The 21,511-nt window shown below is 39.0% G+C and overlaps 1 long non-coding RNA gene across 1 annotated transcript; it reads right to left on the bottom strand.

Annotated features, from left to right (window-relative positions):
• Nucleotides 1-9,408: 9,408 nt before the first annotated feature.
• On the bottom strand, nt 9,409-20,752 carry LOC143694232 (uncharacterized). Its single transcript, XR_013182581.1, has 2 exons — nt 20,613-20,752; nt 9,409-13,138 (listed from the first exon to the last, which is right to left on the bottom strand). It is a non-coding gene; the product is annotated as an uncharacterized LOC143694232 (long non-coding RNA).
• Nucleotides 20,753-21,511: the final 759 nt, after the last annotated feature.

Raw genomic sequence — 21,511 nt, 5'->3', positions numbered from 1 at the left:
GAGGACTCCACTGCTTTCCTCTTCTGAAGGCCACTGAGGCATGTTCTGACATGTATGAGTAGAATTTAGTAGCTCTCAAATCTTCCTGCTCAAATCATGAACAGCACCAGCTGCATATGGCAAAAATATAATTTACAGCATAAGGCACCATTGGTGAGAAACCAATCTGAATTTTCTTCTGGCAGAGATTGATGAGCAAAGAGCCACACAAACCCTGTTAGCCCAGCATCTAAGTGAAGATGTTCCTCCACAATGACACAAGAACTACCTTGAATTGGAAAATAACTTGAAAGAAAAATTCATCTTTCTTGATTAGAATACCCAGGCAGACACCTAGGGATGGATCTCTGGATGAGTGAAATTATCTATGCAGTAATTGTCTAAGGAGAAGTGCTGCTTAGAAGAAATGCTTCAAGTACGTTCTTAGGGACAAATCCTCATCTGCTTGATTGCTGCAAACCTTTTTGGCCTCATTTTCTGTTGTTTGTTTTGTTGGGGGTTTTTTCTTCAATTGTTCTAAACAGGTTTATTGAAGAATTACCAATTTATACTCATGTCAGATTGTATCTGAGTTTTGTCCCACAGTTTTCTAGAACCAACATATAAAAGTATTTATACCTGCCAAAGCATATATTTTTATGTGCCCAGGTAAAAGCTGAGGTTAGAAATGAAACTTGCATGGAGAACAAGACTGAAGCACTCATCCTACACAACAGGAAATAAACTGGCTCATGCATGAGACTTACATTCCACAGTCAGTAGTGATAGGGGTATTTGCAAGTCTCTTTAAATGAAAATATAAAGATTTCCTCAGGTGTGCACTGGAGACAGAATACTTCACACAAATATGGCTGTTCCATTCATATACTTGTCACCTAAAAATGTCAAAATGGCTTTAAGGATTCTTACCACAATGATTATTTCAGCATCTTCTTACTTTTCGTGTATATGAAGTAGCTATATATTCTTCCATGGCAATCACTGAACTTTTAATAACAGTGACTATTCATTTTTTGTATCACCCTTTCTACTTTTTATTTTCCTGGGATGGTATATGGCTACATCCTCCAAATTAACAGGAAAATATATTAAATAAATCTGTAAGATAATAAATAATGATATTTTTGTAAAATTAAGTCATATTCTGGAAGAATTCAATTTGAAAAATACAAATACTACTGAAGAGTCTGAATGACAAGGAATACTAAGAATTTTAGCTATTCTTTAGTATGTTCAGTGAATGTTTTACAGTAGTCTCACAGGATCTAAATTAAGCCAGAAGAAAAAAAAGTTATTAATTTTATTCTATCACTCAGGATGATTAGTCATATTTCTGGGCCTTTCCTACAGCACAAAAATAAAGGAAAGTGCACTATTAGGGACATAGAGAATGTATTCTATATTTTATTGTCAGGGCAAAGGATGGAGTACCATTTTTTACCTTTCTCCACAGAATTGGACTTCCTTTTTTCCCTGTAGGTGAAATACAATATCCACTGCAAAAAAATCCAAGACTAATCTGATTTGGTAGTCCATCCACATGAACAGTGAACCAGTCTTGACCTTCAAAAGCCCCAGAGTGCCAAGAGAGTAGAAGATTAATGAACCACTGATAACCCATGGACACCTCAGTTTCTCAATAATCCAGCCTTGTCTCCAATCCCAGCAGCTGCCTGCTCAGTGCAGGAGCTGATGGCCATGGTTCACAGGACACTTAGAACAGGGTGTCCTGGAGGATGGACTCCTGCCAGAACATAGCCTGGGATTTTAGGCACTACCATGGAGATGGAAGTTTAATGTGGATGGGAGCCCTTTAAGAGAAACTGAGCTTGGATCTCTGACATCCTTGGAAAAAAAAAAATAAATAAAAATAAAAATCCTGACCACAAGTCCTGCAGTGCAGACTGAAAAGAACTAGATTAAACTCAAAGCATGTCACTTCATATCTGTGGAATGGGAACAATCTGTTGATATAATCAAGGACTTAACCTTTTTCCTTCTTTGTGTCACTATAATCAATCTCAAAAGAATTCTCTGTGAAACCTTCCTGTGAACACAAGCCTGTTCCAAGCTACATTTCTCTGGACAGAGAACAGAGAGGCACCCCACTGACCCTCTGTTCCCTGGGCCTCAGAACACCCAGACTTCAGTGGAAAAGGAGGCAACCTCCCTCAGGAAACCTCATCTGTGTTTTCAAGGCTAACAGGAGCTGCACTACATTTTGTCTACAGCATGTATTAAGAATGCCTTTCAGAGCAAATCCAACTGGCTAGAGAGCTGAGAGACAGAGTCCAGAGGCAACTCTGGGTTTAGAGAGAAGCCAGACCTTCAGAGTAACCAACAGTGCAGCACCTCATCAAGCACCGAGGCAAACACTACTTAAAAACTAAGGCACTCTTGGAATCTTAGCATCACTAAAGTTAGATAGAGTTGATCAGATTTAAAACTTCCTGGCCTAAATCTGATATAAATTTCTTGAGATTCCTCCTACAAACCTGAATCCAAGTCCACAAAGTTATCCAGGAATTCTGTTGCAGAGCCAGAAACTAAATCCCAAGCTCTGAAAAAAACCAAGTAATGTAAACACTAGATGTTTTAGTTGGAAAACTGAACACATTCTTCAGTCTATTCTGATAGCAAAAATCATTGTTAGAGGCTTTCAGGGATGCAGATGGCTGTGCACTATGTGTGTTGAGAGAGAGAACATCTTTTGCTCACCCAAACATTTCTTTCAACTGAAAATCTTTCTTTTAAGCCAAATTAAATGCTATTTACCATGTCTTAGGACTTCAGCTAATTTTAAAACTCAAAAATATAATTTCAAAATGCCAAAAGGTTTTGCTTGAAGCTATACCCACAAACACTCTTATTTTCTGAAAAGTGCTTCTCATTACTTGGTGTTCCCCAAAGGAACTTCACTGTTCTGTGAGTCCAAAGATAGCTTCTTACCCACTGAACTATTCTTTGCTGATAAGTTTCTGATAATAGCATTATTCTCCCCAAAAAAAGTTCAGCTGTGCTCCCATTGCAACTACTGCCCTCAAAGGCCTTTTAACTTTTAAATTAGAAGCTTTTTCAAATGAAAAGAAAATCACTCTTTTGTGCATTTGAAATTTTCTCAAGGAAGCTTTATATTAATTAAGAAGAAAAAGTTCTTTTCTTTTTTTCAATCAAACCTAATTATAGTGTCTCAAAGTATAGTTTCTTTGAACTCTTGTTTCAAGCAGAAGGGAGGAGAAAATCCTCAGTACTTTCTTCATGTGGAAACAAGTTTTGATCTAATCACATATGGTTAACCAATTTTAGTGGATTTTGTGCTTTTTACATGTTCCTAAGAGGTATAGAATAAAAATATTTGAGTAGCAGGGGAATTATAATAGTATTTATGAATCTTAAAAAAAATAAAATACTGCATTCAAATGAGGGCTCTGAAGTTCCTGTTTTTCTAGGAAATCTCCTTGATCTGGTTATCAAGGGGATAATCTCAAAGGAAAAGTGTTTAGTCATATCTGAAACTTCTGGACCTAGTCAGAATTCAAGGGTGATTAGAGGCTTCTTCTGCTGATTCTTTGCTGTATGGATAATTGGCACTATGTTATCATGGCTCACAGCTCTGCACAGAAAATGAAAAAGTAAAAAAGAGAATTCAAAGTGCAACATCTATCATGCAGGTTGTGCTTTGGCAGAATCTATTGCTCATCTCTGGAGAACAAGCACCAGACTCAGAGCATTTCTGCAGCACCAGGTGATACTTGAGGATAAGGTGTTTTATGATCATTCAACCAATTGGTTTCCTTATTTCCTCATCTCTGTCCCTGCTAAATATCTCACCAAACATCTTCCAAGACCCTGTGGAGTGATGCCCTGTCTTTAGCCCTATCAGGAATATTCTCAAGCAATGCCACTAGGTCAGAGAGCTGCATATGGCTCTCCAAGGGAGGCACCATGGGACTATAACAATGCCTGCACTTCATATCTGTTAATGTCATGAATGAGGGCTGTTACTGAGAGCCCTGTCCCCACCAAAGTCCTCCAAATGAGGGAGATCTCTGTGGGAACTCAGCACATCGCTCCCGATGTCCAGAGATGCCAGGAGAACCCTTGGGGGGTCTCGGAAATCCTGGAATGTTGCCAAGAGTGCTTGGTGGCTTGATTTTGATCCATCCACAGAAGTGACAGCAGTTTGAGGACATGAGAATCACTTTAGAGTGAAGGGTGTAAAAGGGACACATTTATAGGGTGAAATATAAACTTTAAAGTTTTTGGTACAGGGGGGTTATGGAGACAAGATGGAGGGATCAGGGTGTGTCTCGTCCTTCTTCTTTCTTCTTCTTGTCTTCCATCTCCTGTGGTGATGTTGGCACTTGGAGATTGGTTTATAGTGAAGGTGCACTTGCCAACATGGGTGAAAAGTATTGGAAAATAAAAGTAAATATCATGTACGTAGATTTTAGTATAAAAAGACATGACCGCCCCGTGGGTGGTCACAAGTGCCCTTGGCTGCCTTGCAGATCAGACCTCTGTTGGGCAGACAGAAAATTTTGTAGATAAGAAACAATAAACAACCTGAAGATCAAAAAGCTGAAGAGTCCAGACTCGTCCTTTGAAACGCGTGCCACCCAAGAACCACCCTACCCGTGTCGGGGCAGAGACAGACAGCCGAACCCGACCATCTCTGTTAAAATCTGAGAGGAGTCAAACAAAATAAGCTGCCAAGTCTGAAACATGCTGGTGGAGGTGGTCTGGGGCAGATAGAAGCTAGAACTGGTGTAAACTGGTGGGATCTTTTAGCTCCTATATTCAACCTTGAGAATCTGATCTCAGCCCAGGGCAGCAGTCTGTGGCCCCAGAGTGACAACACTCACAGTCCAGACAAGAAGGAAAAGAGGTGTGCAGAGCCTTGAGAAGGGCTGCACCTGCCAGCTGCCAGGCTTCTCCTGAGCTGCAGGTATGAGTTCAGAGGGAGCCAGAGAGAGACATCCAGTCATGTCAGACAGACAACTGAACAGCCTCCAAACTGCAGACTCGAGTTAATAATGAACTTGTAAGTTAATGAACTTATTCCAAGTTTAGAAGAAAGTGTTACATTTTGAGTTGTAAATGCCCCAGATTAATTCCCTCAGTGACTCTTCCTGCTGAAAGGGAGCAGTTACCTCACCTTTGCCTGAGTTTCCTCATTTGTGTAGCAAGGTTGATGATTCTCAGAAGTGTATCCCACAGCAACCTGGCAACGCTCTTTCCAAATAGTAGAATGCTGGAAAATGCTAATTATAATAATTCTCATGACTATGCCCACCCCAACTGATTATCACACTGCAGTAAAAAAAGTGCTTGTATTGGAATAATAGCACAATTTATTTATGAGGGGATTGTTTTCTGTATATGTCTCAGTGTTCTCCAAATATAAAAATTCAGTGAGCTGAAGTTATTTCATATTTATCCAGTTTTGAATTTTAATGAGCAAGAATGCCATACATCCATGAAATTTTTAAAACCAAAAGATGAATCAGATTAATCCACTTCACAGCCCTTCATGTTCTGGAAAGACGTATTGTGCAGATCTTTAGGTAAATAATGTTTAATGTAACTTAATTATTTAGCTATATAGTGCATTCATTTCAGCTCAAGAGAGCTGATTAAAATGCAGAGGCTGGGAATCCTGATATCACTATGCAAATTTTCAACATATTCTCAAGCAATCATGTTAAAAATCATATAAGCTACCATAATTTTCCTGAAAAGTCTGAATTTATTCTAATTTATAGGTGCCAAAGATGATGTTCCAACATATAAGTCACTCCTTCTTCTTCAGTGCTGTCGTACTCCTGTTCTACAGTGGCATGACACCAAGCTAATACAACAGCTTTTGTGACTTCAGAGGGATTGCCAGCCAATTCAGTTGTCAATAGGAAGAATAAAACTCTGGGTTGGGGGAGGATTGCACTGGCTGGGCTGTGGGCAGACTTTATGGCTGGAAGAGCAGAGAACACAGAAAGTGAGGGGGGTTCTACTCCATTAAACACCTCAGGAGCATGAAGGTTAAAATACTTTGATGTGCCCTAAGCTAGCAGCAAAAGTGGGCTTACAAATGAGCAAACAAGGGGAGTGTGCAGGCACTGCAAGGCCACCTGCAGTACAGGTGCTGAGGGGCCAATACAGTGCTGGCCAGCCCTCTGCCCAGTGTCCCACTGCCTCATGTCGCACTGCCCCGTGTCCCACTGCCCATTGTGCCTCTGCCCTGTGTCCCACTGCCCTGCGTCCCACTGCCTGGTGTCCCACTGCCCAGTGTCCCTCTGCATGCTGTCATACTGCCCATTGTGCCTCTGCCCTGTGTCCCACTGCCTGGTGTTCTACTGCCTGGTGTCCTACTGCCCAATGTCCCTCTGCCCACTGTGCCTCTGCCCCGTGTCCCACTGCCTCATGTCCCTCTGCCCAGTGTCCCACTGCCTGGTGTCCCACTGCCCAGTGTCCCTCTGCATGTTGTCCTACTGCCCATTGTGCCTCTGCTCAGTATCCCACTGCCCAATGTCCCACTGCCAATGTCCCACTGCCAATGTCCCACTGCCCAATGTCCCTCTGCCCAGTGTCCCTCTGCCCGGTGTCCCACTGCCCTGTGCCTTCTGTCTTCTGCCTCAGTCCAGCCGTTTACTTTCATAAGCAAAATATCCACCCATTAAATCCTAATTAAAACTAAACTAACTCCATCTTCACTATCCTGACTCCCCATGTACCCAAGGTTCTCACCTTGCTTTCAGTTCTTATGGATTCTTCTCTCATCTCCTTTTTCTTCCCAGAAAGGTGAGAGACCCCAAAGGCTTTGTTGCCTCTCTTAGAGCGACCCTTTTCTCTCAGAATACTTCTAACCATTTTCTTGCGTTCTCATATTTTTAGATGGCAAGCCAGAAGTTTCACTGCACAAGCAAAGAAAGCAATTTACAGCTTCATGTAGAAATATAACTGCTTCTACTTCATTTGTTTTTCAGCTTGATTATCAACACGTTTGTCATCTCTCTGTAATTTATTCATTATCTTTAGACGAGGGATGTGAAAGGGAGGGGTGGGAGTGAAGAAGGATAAGTATACTTGTCAAAATGGGAAACAGATGTTCTAACAATGACTGGAGACAATGAATGTTCTCAGTAGGTATCAACAGGCAAGGTCCATGGATTGCTTCAAATTTTTGCAGCAAACAGTCTTCTGGAAAATGCAAATACAGAGGTTTTATTTTCCAGGCACGTGAGAGCATGTCTTGTTTGTAATGAGCTGTCTTAAGGAACTTCACATTGCTTCTTAAAAGTGTGGCTGTTCTGATCATTGCTGGCCTAAATAATAACACAGCAATGAAGGGGAAGCTGGGCACCTGCTAGAGAGCTAATGAACCTGTCACTGCTCCCTCCCTCTGCTTCTCAGACACAGCATGCAAAGCAAAGCATTTAGCACATGTTTAACCTTGAATTGCTCAAAGTCAACAGCACATAAGTATGAACCTAAAGCAAGTTGCATACTTTGTGATTGCCAGGGTTGGCATGCAAAGGTCTCTGCTGCACTGGGCTCTTTCATTTCTCACTGAGGAATGACCTCCCCTGCTACAGTCCTTAAAGGACAGCCCCTCATCTAGTCTCCCATCCAGATAGTACAGCCAAGGCCAAAAAAAAAAAAAACAGATAGTACAGCCAAGGCCTTATGATCAGGCTTTAATCTGTATCACTCTGGGAAACACTGCTGCAAAATCAATCATAATAAATAAATATTATAAGACAGAAAAAAATATCTATAATGAATACATGTGATCTGATTAATAGCATTTTTAATAATAGTTTATTGTTCCATGCCACATGTAGATTTCATCTTCTCTCTCTGCACTCTGTCAGTCTAATTTTCCCTTCTGCTGTTCTGTTATCTGAAATGATCAAACACTTACCATGCCCTGGAAAGTACACCAATTAAAAGCTACATTTAAATCTGCATGAATGGGCCTGTCACAAAGTTAATTGGAATAAACACATATGTGACATGATATTGTTTGAATTCTGCTTCAAGCCTGACTATTGTCCATTACAAGCTTCCTTTTTAATAATTTTAGTTCTTACTTTTCTCTCTTTTCCTGCATCTGTTTCATTACTGATTGAGCAATGATAGCAAACAGCAACCCTAGAAGTTCTTCCTCTTCTTCCACACCTTTCTTCCCAGCAGCCTCTCCCCCCAGCTGGGCAGAAAGGGCAAGGCTGCACAAAGGGCAGCTGCTGATTCAGGTGTCCTCCTGAGCACCCTCTCAGCTGTGGAAAAGGATTCCTTCACCACAGACCACACTGGGCTTTCAGGTTTAAAAAACACCAATGAGCCTATCCAAAGGCCTGTTATAATAATACATTGCAATGAGTTATATATTAGAAATAAAATAGTACATTTTTACATGCTATGAAAAATAGAACACTTTTTTCTGTTTGCCTCGTTCCTTCTGCCGTGGCTATTATAAAAAAGACTAGTATTTACTTAGTGACAGTCAGCAAATGCTCTAATTTTCTTTCCAGTGTGATGACTTCAGCCAGGCATCAGCACTACAAAAAATAAAGACAGTGAGTATGGTAGTCTGAGGTCACTATTTCATAAAGTCTGGATAGATTTACAGCCAATTGATAAGATAAATTGATATCTGTAGCAACAGAAGCACTAAAGTTTGATCAGCATATAAATCAAACACTGTTTGAGAAAAGCATGGCAAAACAGAAATCCTTGTCATTCTACTGTCACTGGGATCAGGGTCTTGGGGTCTTCTAAGGTGACAAGATTTAACTAGTCTAAAAGGAGCTAGAATGCTAATTTCCCTCTGTAGCTTCTTATCTTCTGGAGTGAATCAGCTATCCAAATGCATGGCTGATTAAACTGTGCTGCTATCACTAGACCTATATCAGGAGCAAATTTTATTCAAGGGATGTATTATTCATTTAAATGCTGGGGTATGACATTTTTAAACATGCAAATGTGACTGAATAATTTTTAGAGGGAAGACATCTGGGAAAGGAAAGAGTTTCATTTTTGCTAGTCATCATGATTTTGTGGCATCCATGCATGGTACACAATATGAAATCAGTGAGAAAAAAATCCAGCTTGCAGTTCATAAAGGACGTGGCAGCTCCTCTTCATGCATGCAATGTGTATTTCTTCTCTGACAGTAGTTCAAGTATCGAGGTAATCTATTTTTCATTTCCAGCACAGACACATTTATTAGCAGAGTTAATAAGACAGTTTTTCTCAGAACATATTGTCTGTTGTCAAGATCTAAGGATTAACATTGTACTGCATGTCTGAATAGAATTACTTCTCCGTAAGACTTGCTATACCAAGTTAGTTACATGGTCCAGTGAGTCTGGTGCCCTGCCAGATGGCAATAAATAAATGACAAATAAATAAAATTTCAAAGAAAAGTTTAATTCTCATACACCAACTCACTCCAACATACATTATGTACCTTGACAATTGTTGCAGTACAGCACGTGGGAGGAAACATTTTCTTCCAACCTCTGCGGACAATTAATTAATGCCCTAAAACCTGGCATTTGATTAGGGTTATCTGCCAGGCATAGCCACAAACACCATTACCAGAGATTCTTTCAGGATTATAATAGCCTTATCACATCTCTGATTATGATAAGAAACACTAAAGCATTCACAAACCTCTGTGGTAATCCAGATGAGTTAGATTTCAGTAAGAGCTTGAAAAAGGAATATGATCTAGCCCAAATCACTCATAAATATGTAGACTGTAATAACTAATTATCTTAGATTTTCAGGAGATTATTTTTCTGGGAATCTGACAACAGCAATTTTATTTTAGATGTGGTCCTAACTTCTCAGACACAGTTAGTTCATAGTTTCCAGACATTTAATAAATGCCTTAAGGAAGGTCTTTTTTACATGATGTGTCTGCTTCACTCTGAACTAATTGTTCAAAACTAATTGTTAGGAACATGGAAAATATCTATTTTGCTATGGTGTTGAACTTTTCGGACCTTTTCATTTGAGAGATCAGAAACAATCCAAATAAACTTCTTACCACCTGGCTCCTTCACATCATTTTTTGCAGTGGTATAATATAAAATTATAATTTCCATTTTGAAAATAAAAGTGGAAAATAATTATTTAACAGTGACCTGAATGGACCCTTAATTAGTGATCTGTGCTTGACTAAAACATAGCTGATTTGATTTTTGCTGAGTTTTTGCTCCTAAAATTGGCAGGTGCTGTGGGCTCTCCTGGAAAGGCCATAGGAGAGGGGGAAGCAAGGAGGATTTGTTTTTTAACCCAGCAGCAACCCCTACTGTTGCTTTCAAAAACTGAAATAATTCACTTCCAAGACGTCTCCGGGCGGTGCCCAGACGGGAGGGCAGAGCAGCTCCCGGGGCTTGACAGGTGACCTGGAGGGCAGCAGTGAGGAAATAGACCTGGAGCCCCCGTGGGACTCACAGGTCTCTTTAAGGGAAATCTATTGCCCAAATAATTCAAAATAGTGCACATTTCAGTATCATAAAAATATCGATGACTGGAGTAGCACTTTTCTAAGAAGCCTTGACCACAAGAGACACTTGCTAATTTAAAACAGACTATCTTGAGCTGTTGTGGTTTCTCCCAGTGAGCCCTATTCCCTCACAGAACATATGCCCATGTTTCTCTTAGTTATGTGACAGCTGTCAGCCCCAAATTGGTTTCCAGGTGTTCATAGAAAAAATGAGTCTTTGAGCGTACTTGGGATTGTTTTGTTTTGTTTTGTCTTGAAAATACCTGTATGCCTACTCATAAATTTGGAACATTTCTGGATGCCATAATACTGAAGCGTTCACTCACTAAATCCTTTTCTCCCAAAGGGAACATGTATGCACTCTTTTCAATTTGCATTTCTAGGCGTATTGAATTTTTTCTTTATGTATGAACAAAAGTTTGCAAAATATATACGAAGGTAGATGCAGGACTCTGAATATATGTCTGTTGATTTCTCTGCATCTTGCTTTCTTTATCTATTACATTGGGTTAACAGTACTTCTGCACATCCCAGGAGTGTTGTGAAAGCTTACTCATTAAAGTTTGTATAGTATTTTGAGTTCCTTGATGGCAGATGCTACACAAGTGCAGAAACATATCACTCGATAGATACAAACGGCAATTTACTCACAGCCTCAACAATGTTCAGTAGGGGAGTAACTGAAGGATATCAAATGCTGCAGGCTCAAATGAAAACAAGCTCATCAAAATAAATGATTTACCAGAGGCTTCCAAGCACCCTGCTTCCTACAGATGAGATGAAGAGTTCATCCCCTTCTCTGCTTGACAACAGAGAATAAACCATAGCACTGCACATCACTTACAGTGATAGTAGCATTATTCTCTGTTGGAGAATTTCACTTTATTGTAAAGCCCCATTAACTGATGAATTGAGGTCAGAATGGTTCATGTTATCACTGTGAGTACAGAAAAAACTTGGCCCAAACATGGAAACCCAACTGACTTTCATAATGAAACAAGGCTCAGGGACAGAGGGATAGTGATACCTGTGAGTATTGCCTTATAAGAGTGTCTTTTTCTTAACCTTTTACCTAGTCTAATCAAAGAAAAAGCTTGTGGAGGAAAGAAGAAATAAACAACCCCCACCCAATTTTTGAATATGGGGAAAGGATCCACTTGTATTTCTGCATGATCTACAAAAGGAAAAATTTCTGCATCTTTGGTACTATGAAGAGCAACCAATCTGAACTCTTCTTTAATTTTGAGGGTTTGTACTGACAGTTATGTGAGCCCCTTTTGCATACAACCTAAGTCCTTAGGGCATCAAAGTCTCTAGCAGATTCATGAGTCCTCAGTGCTTCTCAATTTCTGGAATTAAAAACTTTTTATGAGATAGGACTTTCTGATTCCATCAAATCTCTTCAGAATTGCTGTGCTTGACACCTATTCTGCACAAATTGACCCAATTTGCCTTTTCAACAAAAGTCTGATAATGAAATTTCTAACACTCCGTACAGCTAGACTAGAACTAATTCAATCACATCTGATCTTGTGACAGACCAGGTATCTTACATCTCAACCCAAGTAGTAGTTTTATCTATGTAACTAGAAATGAAGAGGGAAAAGAATTTTAAAGCAGAACAGAACATAGAAATTTTGGAGTCAGTTTTTCTTTTACTCGGAACAAACAAGTCTAACTCCAGTACAGCTCTGTAGCCCCAGACATGTTCTACAGTTTGAATCACTCTTAATCCTGAGCACCACTGTAGTTACCCTAGAGGGAAATACCACTGTACAGCTTAAATAAGGGTCCTGGCCTCAAAACCCAGTCTGAAATCCTTTTGAATCTGGGGCAACTTTTTAAATAGCTTTGAATCAGAACTTTGGCTTTTAACCAATTTGCTACACTGATGGAGTTTTAGATGCCTAACTGACAGATAAGAGGTGCAGCTTATTTCCTAAGCACCTTCTACTCCTATTGATTTCTCAGATCAGACTGAATGAATGCTTTCAGAATGTTTCTTACCCAAAATTCAAGCTGTCTCAATAATGTTATTCCCGCAAAGTTGCCATAAATGACTTGTGGACAAAAGAAATCTTGAAGACTGAGAAGGAAGATAGTTTTCACTTCAGAGTCTTTTTTTTAAACTTTTCACAATTCATGATCAAGCAACTTACTCCTTTCTAGTCCTTTCTTCAAAGGAGATTAATTATTTTCATTATTAACCAAAAGGTTTTCTTCTAATTAAAAGAAATTATAGGGCATTCACCAGTAGCATTATTCTAGTCAATAAACTAATTATGGTTGGGACAAATGAAGGAAAAGCCATTCAACTGATCTAAATACCATGATTTAAAAAACATTAAGTGTGGGATTGTCACATTCCTTGTAAAAACAAAGTGGATCTTGCATGCACTTTTAGTGACCGTTTAGACTGTACAGAAAAAAAATCAAACCAAGCATATTGCCACTGGAAATTTTTAGTTGCACTGCCTAAATTCACTTGGTGCATCCTTGTGATGTAATTTCGGTTGGAGCAGCAGAAGAAGAGCATTGAACCTCCCTTTCTTATTTTTCCACTGAAATTTCATGCCGGGTGAAATGAAGTCATTGCAAATAATGAAAGTGGCATCCTTTTGCCTACAAAATAACATTAAAAAAAATCAAATGTTAATAAGACTTCATTGATTTCTCCCTTAAACACACTGCTATCACCAACATCATCATCATTACAGCAATGAAAAATATTTTTCACAACTTGGAAATGGCTAAGAATGTTACATTAACTGTACATTGCAAATAAAAATTTGAGAACTAGCGTAGTGTGGTGTTTTTCTGAAAACTAGATATAAAGTCACTAGTCAAGTCAGACTTCAGTTCAAAGGCAGGTACTTTACCTGCAACTTATTAGTTCTCTCGTTTTTTATGCACTTTCAAGACACCTTTTTGACACAACTTGAATATAAGAGCACAGATCCACATTACATAAAAACTTGTGATTTTTCTCAGCAGAATGCAGCTGTTGTCTAGGCATAGACTTGTAGTCTACTGCAACATAGAGCAGAACTGGCTAATTGTTGGGTTCATCGAATCATAGATCAAAGAATGGCTTGGGTTAGAAAGAACTTTCAAAGGTCATCTAGTTCCAATTCCTCTGCCAAGGGGAGGGACACCCTTCACTAGACCACATTGCTCAGAGCTCCATTCATTGGGGTGAGGGGGAGGATGTTTTTGTTTGATTGATTTAGGCTTAAGTATTGGAGTATAAATGTTGGCATAGTCCATAATTCCTGGCGGTTCCTCTTGTTTTGAAGCCATCGTGACAGGGTTGCAAGTGTTAACATGATCACATCCTCAAACGTGGGGACATAAAAATATTTTAAAAAGGGATGTGATGAAACAAGAGAAGGAAAAATATTTAGTCTGGATTTTGAAGACCAATAACAAAATACTTTATCATCATAATCTGAAATATTACAGCCATGCCACTAATACATCTGCCTTCCTTTTTGATAGCTTGCCTTCCTCATGCCTGCATCAAATCTTCCAAAATCTAACTGCATTGGAAGGTCATTTATACAATCAAACTGTGTCAGATAACGGTAAAAATACTTTAACCATTGTTAGTCATCAATATCTATTTGATAGTTTCTGCATGAAAACATAAATTCTGTATTTACTATTGGGGATTTCTGATAAAGATTTAGCATTCCATTTTGAATCAACCATTCAGCAAAGTGGACCAGGCACTAAAGCTGCTAAAATTTCAGGAAATTTGCTGAGTAACAAGCATTTCTGAAAATCTTTTGGAGTTGGTAGGACACTCTTTGACCTACTTATTGACTCTTTGCAGCTACACAAAGTTTTAGATTGGAGAGGAAACAAGAACAATTGTTAGCTGAAGAAGAAGACACTGCCATTACTCTATTAAAAATGCAAAACAAAAGCCAAGTTTTTACTGCACCAGGAATCACTTCCATTTTCTGGAGTATATACAGGACCAGTTTGGATGACAAGCTGGAGAAAAATAGATTGAGATCTAATTTACTTTCACCATAATGAGTAAAATTGCAATGATGATCAGACTCCATTATTTTCACACAAGAAAAGAATTAGGGGAATTAGGGAAAAAATTAAAATTTTGGACATGACTGAGACTTCTTCACAATCATTGGGCCTTCTTCACAACCACAGAGGCATGCCATCAGCAGCTGCTATACAGCTGGCCCTCAGCTCTGAGGGAAGACATCAACAGCAGCATATTTACCTTGATGCTCCAGAAAACAGGGAGAAAAATACTTGTTTCTTTTCAGTCCACTTTCCTCCATCCTTTTCACTTTCCCATTGGATTTGTCTTTCTTGCTCTATGGATTAATCTTGTCAAACATTTCTCCAATGCCCATTGAACTTTTAGCAGTGACCACAGTGACTTTTCTGACGGTGTTCATTGTTGCTTGCTATTTTCCCTTACATGGACCACTGTCTGCAATCTCAGGCTGCATTACTGACCTTATTTACAAGGTAATGGTATACAACAAGGCCTTTGATACTAAGCAGTTCCCTTGGAATGCCATCAGTGAATGTCTTTCTCCATATTTATTGAGTTTCTACTTTTCCTGCTTCCTTCAAGTCTCAGCTCAATTCTGACCCTTTCTGTACCTCATCTATCATCAACTGTTTTTCTGTTCCTTACCACTGTTTGCTCCACCTGTTAATCCTTAGTCTCTTCTTACTCACAATCTTTCCTATCTCACTTTTTATACAGCCTCACAGACATTTGACAAAAACCTCTCCTCTCTGTCCTCAGTTGTTACAACTTTAAATCCTGTCTAATCTAGTTCCCACTGATCCCACAGCAGATCTCATCTTTGTCCTCACACAGTTGCCAGTCCTTTCCCTGTTGTGTCTCAATTTTCTCTCTCTTGACTTCAGGGGGGAAGTGCAGGGACCTCACATGCAGAGAAAGATTAACTGGGATTTACATGTCTAAATTCAGACATGCTTGTCAAAATACCCAGCCAGCTGAGACTTAACTTTAGAAGAAAACAAATTCCTTGAGTGCCTCTAAATTAAACTGCGGGGCTTTCCAAGAGTTACAAGCTTTACGCCACTCAGATGAGTGGGTTTGACACTAACTATGGGAAGATTCACATGCAGGATATTTCTTTTGCCTTTGCTGCTCAACCAGCTTTGATCTAGTTGACTTTCTGAGAAGCAGCTGACCACATCATAAATTCCAGTAGTAAGGATTCATTTTAAATAAAGAAATACTGGTTTCTCATTTTTATGTTTCTTTTGGGGAGGGTCAATTGTTTGTTTTTAATAATACCAGCAGGCAGAATAAATAGATTAAATTTTGTCTACTATCTCAAAGAATACAAAGCTACATCTCCCAGCCCTCAGAGGCTGCTTTAACAGAATTTGTCTGTTGTGAACACATGAATGTTTGCTGTCAGCAGTCAATCTGCTGTATAATTTAGGACGGATGAAAACCTTGTCTGAAAAAAGACTAAGAAAGCAAATATAGAGGTTGTTTTGAATAATGGTCCTTTTTGCAGTGCAGCCCCACACACGTTTAGAACATCCAGCAGAACAAGGCAGCCCCTACTGCTACAGAGATAAAACGAATGTGTTGGAGGAAAAGTGAGAAATACACTATCGCTATGGCTTTACTTGTACAATCCCAGTCTATTGTTAAGCTATTTTATGTATGTATTGTCCAGTTCCCCGACTGTCTTTGCAAATGGGAATTCCTGTAGGCATCAGAGTGAACATGGAACAGAGGAGGTTGTAGTGACAAAGTCTCTGCTGATGGTTTGAACTACTCTGTGAAAGTGTAGATGAGCAAATGAATGCACAGAGAGTATTTGTGACAAAAAAAACCCCAGATAATTAAGCCAGCTTTGTGGAGCATGAAAACTAGTAAGAGCAAGGACTGGGGTGAAATGGCAAAAGGAAACTAGGGTGCAAAGGTTAAGAAAAGAAGCTTAAGCTCACACTTGAGTATGGCCAGATGTGAAGAAATGACACAGTCTGAAAGACAGCACAGTGAGAATGTCCTGGCTGCTCAGGAGCATCATTATTTGAATCACACTCCCACCCAGAGGCTTCACATTAATATCAGGGTCCCATTGTGCTACATATTGCACAAAAACAGCAAAGGTCCAAAGTCATAATCACAGGACTACACAGAGAAAAAGCATCAACACAGCAGCATGTAGGAGGCAGAGCTTGGATGCTCACAGAGCAAAGTGAAAAGGTTTCATGCCAGAATGACTCTGGGTTTGCTACAAAGGATCATGAACCTCTCAACGAACTTGCAGCCCAGTAGTTCCATGTACTTCCAGGTGCCGTAATGAATGTTTCACAGAGAGATAATTAACCCTCCTCACCTGAAAGCTCTGCAGTGCTAATGCTTTTCAGCACAATCTGTCCATGACACCATGGTAGAGTGCAGAGCCAGCTTTATTATTTCAGGTTGTTCTGCTCCTTTTTACTGCTACTGCTCTCTAAGGTTAATTGTACTCCCTGTGCTGATGCACAGTAACATCTATACATAGACCTCACTGTATGGATTCTTTCTTTTCTTTTTTCTTTTTTTCCCCCCTTTATAATCAATAAGAAGTTAAAATGCCACACAGCTTTCTCAATAAAATGCCAGGAGTCATACAATGAAGTGGGAAAGGGCAAGAGTAAAGGAGCAAACCCTTGACCCCCTCTGACTCAACCCACTCTGCTCTTGGGCTAGAATAGGACTCAAAGTAGATGAAAGAAAAGAGACAGAATCATCCAAATTCAAGCCTTTTCCTTGTGAAAAGTGCATAGCAAATGACTGCAAATACCATGGCTCAGGTTTCTGTATCTCAGTCTGCTTCCAGACCAAAATCCAAGATCCAGCTAAATACCTAGGCCGTTCTTTCTTCAGACTACTGAGCTCATGTTTACTTCAGAGCTATCTGGGAGATCAGATCAGTGGGAGTCTCATCAGGGGTTTGGAGACATATCATTTTTGGGATGGGCTTCAATCAAAGTGACTGCATCCATACCAGGAGTAGCACACACATCTGTTCTTTCTCTGTCCCAGCTCATCTTGTAAGCAGAGGTATATAGAGAAGCAGAAAGAACAAGACAAGTCCCTTGTAAATGCCTTCCTATTTCAGTAGCTAAGTGAAACTCCAGTTCTGGGTTTAAAGTGGAGGCTCAGGTTCATCAAATGCTAATGTAAATATTCTGCTGGTTCAGCTATCTTTTCACATTGGACTCATGGATGGACTCATAATCACAATATGAGATAAAGAGAACCAGTGGTGCTTCTCAAGATTCAGGGCCATCAGAGAGACTCAATCCTGAAGTCATCATGTCCACAGCATCCCACAACCAATTGAGGGGAAGACAAATGTATGTCTTATATTGTCTTGTTAAATGAGAGAAGCTTTGTCTTAAGCAGCAGCCTGTCCACATAGCTGCTCACAGCACTTGTTCTGCTTGGGGTCACCTTGCCTCAGACATGATATCCTACAAAAGTGCAGCTCCAGCAGGTGTTTTGCAGTCAGTCTCTGATTTTCTGTAGATCAGTTTCTCAGGAGTCCACAAGCCAGCACAAAGTTCATATGCCAGAGAACAAGTTCAAAAACATAAAGATTATGACAGATGCACTTCAGCACTGAGACCACTTAGCCAATTAGGTCAGGAAAAATTATATTTCTCTTATTAGGTGTACTGCAAGCCAAGTGTACAAGTGTCTGTCAGATCATTCCAAGCTGATGTTTATTACAGTATGTTTCCAAGATAACCATTTAACACTGCTCAGTCTTAGCAAGTATCTTTGAGTTATATTTTAATGTCATTTTGTGAGTAAAAAGATTGCATTTTAACAGGGATCTGTAACATATTCATGGCAGTAAGCAGTGAAGAGTTAAATCAGATTACTAGTTTCATGCTGAAATCAACCTATGCTGAAAGTAACCAACCACCTTTGCTCCCTTTTGGATGATCTTGCTTCCCTTGCTTTGGAACAGTTAATACTTAACTTGAACAAATCTCTGCTTGTTTGGACATTTAGATTTGAGGAACAGACCAAGACAGATGGTTTCTTTTTCTGTAAGGTATTGATTAATGGATTTTACTAAATGGTGTGACATGCCCTTTAAATGGAATTTACAAGTAATATATTGTATGGCAACTGCATTATTAATGATTTTGATACCTGGTATTTGTGTCTTCCTACTCTGAATTCTTATTTATTCTGGTGAAGGTAGAGGGCAAAAGCTGGTTTCCTCCTGCTTGCTGGCTTTTGTTCTCACAGTCATATATATTCCTAGTTTTTTCCCCTTATCCACATTACATCTAGCCTGACAATTTTCCTAACTGTATGCAAGCCCAAAAAGGAAAAAAAATCTTCCCTTGCAAGAAAATTGCCAAAGCCTCTAGATAAATATATCTATGTAAGAATTCAAAATGACTGGAGAGTTCACTCGTCATTATTAAAAGATGTTTACAGTCCTACATAAAAAACAAACAGAGAGAATCAATCTTGATTTTCGCTTGGGGATTTTTATTAGTTAAAACTTGCTCTGCTTATTTTTTCTGCCTTTGAGAGGCAGGCTGCAGTGCAGATATGCTGTTTTGTTTACCAAGAAGTAGACTTAGGTATGGAAGACTGAAATAAAAGGCAAAGTGAAATTAAAAAGCAATTAAACAAGAAGTAAAACTTAAACAACAGCATTGTTCAGTTCTTATTATTCAGTCTTTTTAGGAGAGAATTTTGAATTCAGGGAAACAGAGGGATAATTCACAGAAAATAAAGACATTGCAGAAAAAATTTTAGTCAGTCTTCACAGGCAAAGGCATCAGGGAGATGTTTACTTCAGACCCTTTCCTGAGTTGTTGGAAGAGAAAATATGGTATCAACCTGATGAATCAAACAACAATGAATCATAAGAATCTGGTTGACATGCTGAGGAAACTTCTTAGTAAAGTGACTTGCAAGAGTAGAAGTGGCACAACCTACTCATTAAGGTATTTAGCTGTTATCATTAAAACCAAGGACCTGGCTCACAACAGGGGATCATACCAAGCAGCTTTACAGAATACTGAATATCAGATACTGAAATCAGTCTTTGCTTAAACAGGTTGGAATGATCCAAGGAATGACAGATTAGAGCTGTCACCTGGCATGTGTATCTAAATAAACATGATATGACAAGGACTGTAGGTAATTGAAAGTCAGAAGTGACAGTTGGGAAAATTTTAATTTGTAAAAATAATTTACCCATTTTGGAATAAACATTCTAGCTTCCAAAATGAGAGAATGGGAAATAAAATCCATAAGCAATTGCCTGAAAAAACCAAAACATTCAGTGTTGCAATTTTCCAGGAAGTCTCAGAGTCTCACAGGGCATAGTTTAAGTTCACCTCCATCTCCAGTGCTGCTGGACATAGGGAACAGACTGGGAATGACGTGGACACAAACTCTAGGAGGAGCATCCAGGGATAGACACCAAGCTCAGAAGTCAGGGATCTTTCATGTTCATTTCTGCAGCAGAAATCTGGCAAGCCTGATCCCTTGAGGCAGTCTGAAGTGGTAAATTTGTCTCAGAATGGAAGATACTTGAAGCTTAGGCTCTGGATGAAAAATCCAGACAAGTTAAACCTTTTTTTTGAAAGCAAAATTCCCCCCCTACCATGCAAAAAAAAATTAAAATTAGCTTTTTTTTTCAGATTAAAATAGTCAGTGTTATGGAACAGATTGGTCCAACAGAGAAAGGAAGAGAAGTAATTAGCATTGGTGACAGGCAGGTGTAAAAGTGTGGGTGTGCTCTCTGCTGAGCATGTCAGTATACAAACTTAAACCCTATATAATAATTGTACTGTTCTACCCTGTGCCATGGTGTGACATACGAAATCTCAGTATTTCAAAAGACCACTATAAGAAGAACAAATATTGAACAGGGCTGTAAAAGCTTTGAACAATGAAGTAAAAATAGATACAATTCAATATTCATCAAAGTAATTTCAGGGACAATTGCTGCATTCCAAGAACAAATATATCTTACAAGCATTTAATTCATCTAGGGAGAATTTTTCAAACCATTACTGTCTCAGAAAAACTCACTGAAACTACATCTTTTAAAAATTAAACCAGAGAAGGGAGCTTTTTCTCCACCAGTTCCTCAGTCTCCAAGCAGTGTTTGAACAGTCCTCTGAAGACACTGGAAACATTTTTGTGAACTCTGCAACTCTTCACATCTTGTGCAGCACTTTAAGCAAACAAGGACAGAGAAGAAGATGAGTTTTTAAGCCTAATCATCTTCTCAGGTGTTTTCATGCAGAAGATGAACTTTCTTGAATCCATTTATTGAGTGAAATGAATTGAATTTCCTTAAACTAGAGATTATTTTGGCCTTTGCTTTTGCATCATTAAGCAAGTTTGTTTTCCTATTTAACATCAGGGTTTGCACCATTTTCAATAGCATGGTACATGTCTTCCATGTTCCAGTTCAATGTCAAACTTCCTAGGATGCCAGCTGTACTTAGGTGCACAAAACTTCATCTCTCACACATGTACATGGCTTCACAGTAAAATGAAGCTTTACTCACAAAGCAACAATGTACATTGGAGAAAAGATTCCCATTATGAAAAAAGTTGCTGGTTTTGTAGGCTCCAAAAGAAGAACTGGATAAAATAAGAACTCATCTGATATGTAAGGTCAGTCTATGTAGAAACTTATCCAAACTACTACAAGTTTTAAAAATTGGTTATAATCTGTTTTCCAAGTTATATTAATTGATTGCTTTTTACAATCTGTTTATTTAGACCCCAATTTAAAAAAAAAAAAAAGTGTCTTATATAAAGACAGTAAGTGTAAGTTTTTCTAAGAAAATAAACGGTATTATGGAATTTTCACATCATTAATGAAAATACAACACAAATCACAGTTTCTAATCTAACAATGAAAAGAAATGGAAAAAAAAGCCTTGAAAAATTATCTAGATATCTGGACAAATTGCTAA

The sequence above is a fragment of the Agelaius phoeniceus genome, chromosome 6 (genome assembly GCF_051311805.1).
Source record: "Agelaius phoeniceus isolate bAgePho1 chromosome 6, bAgePho1.hap1, whole genome shotgun sequence".
Lineage (NCBI taxonomy): Eukaryota > Metazoa > Chordata > Aves > Passeriformes > Icteridae > Agelaius > Agelaius phoeniceus.
This window is presented reverse-complemented; position numbering and strand designations above follow the sequence as displayed.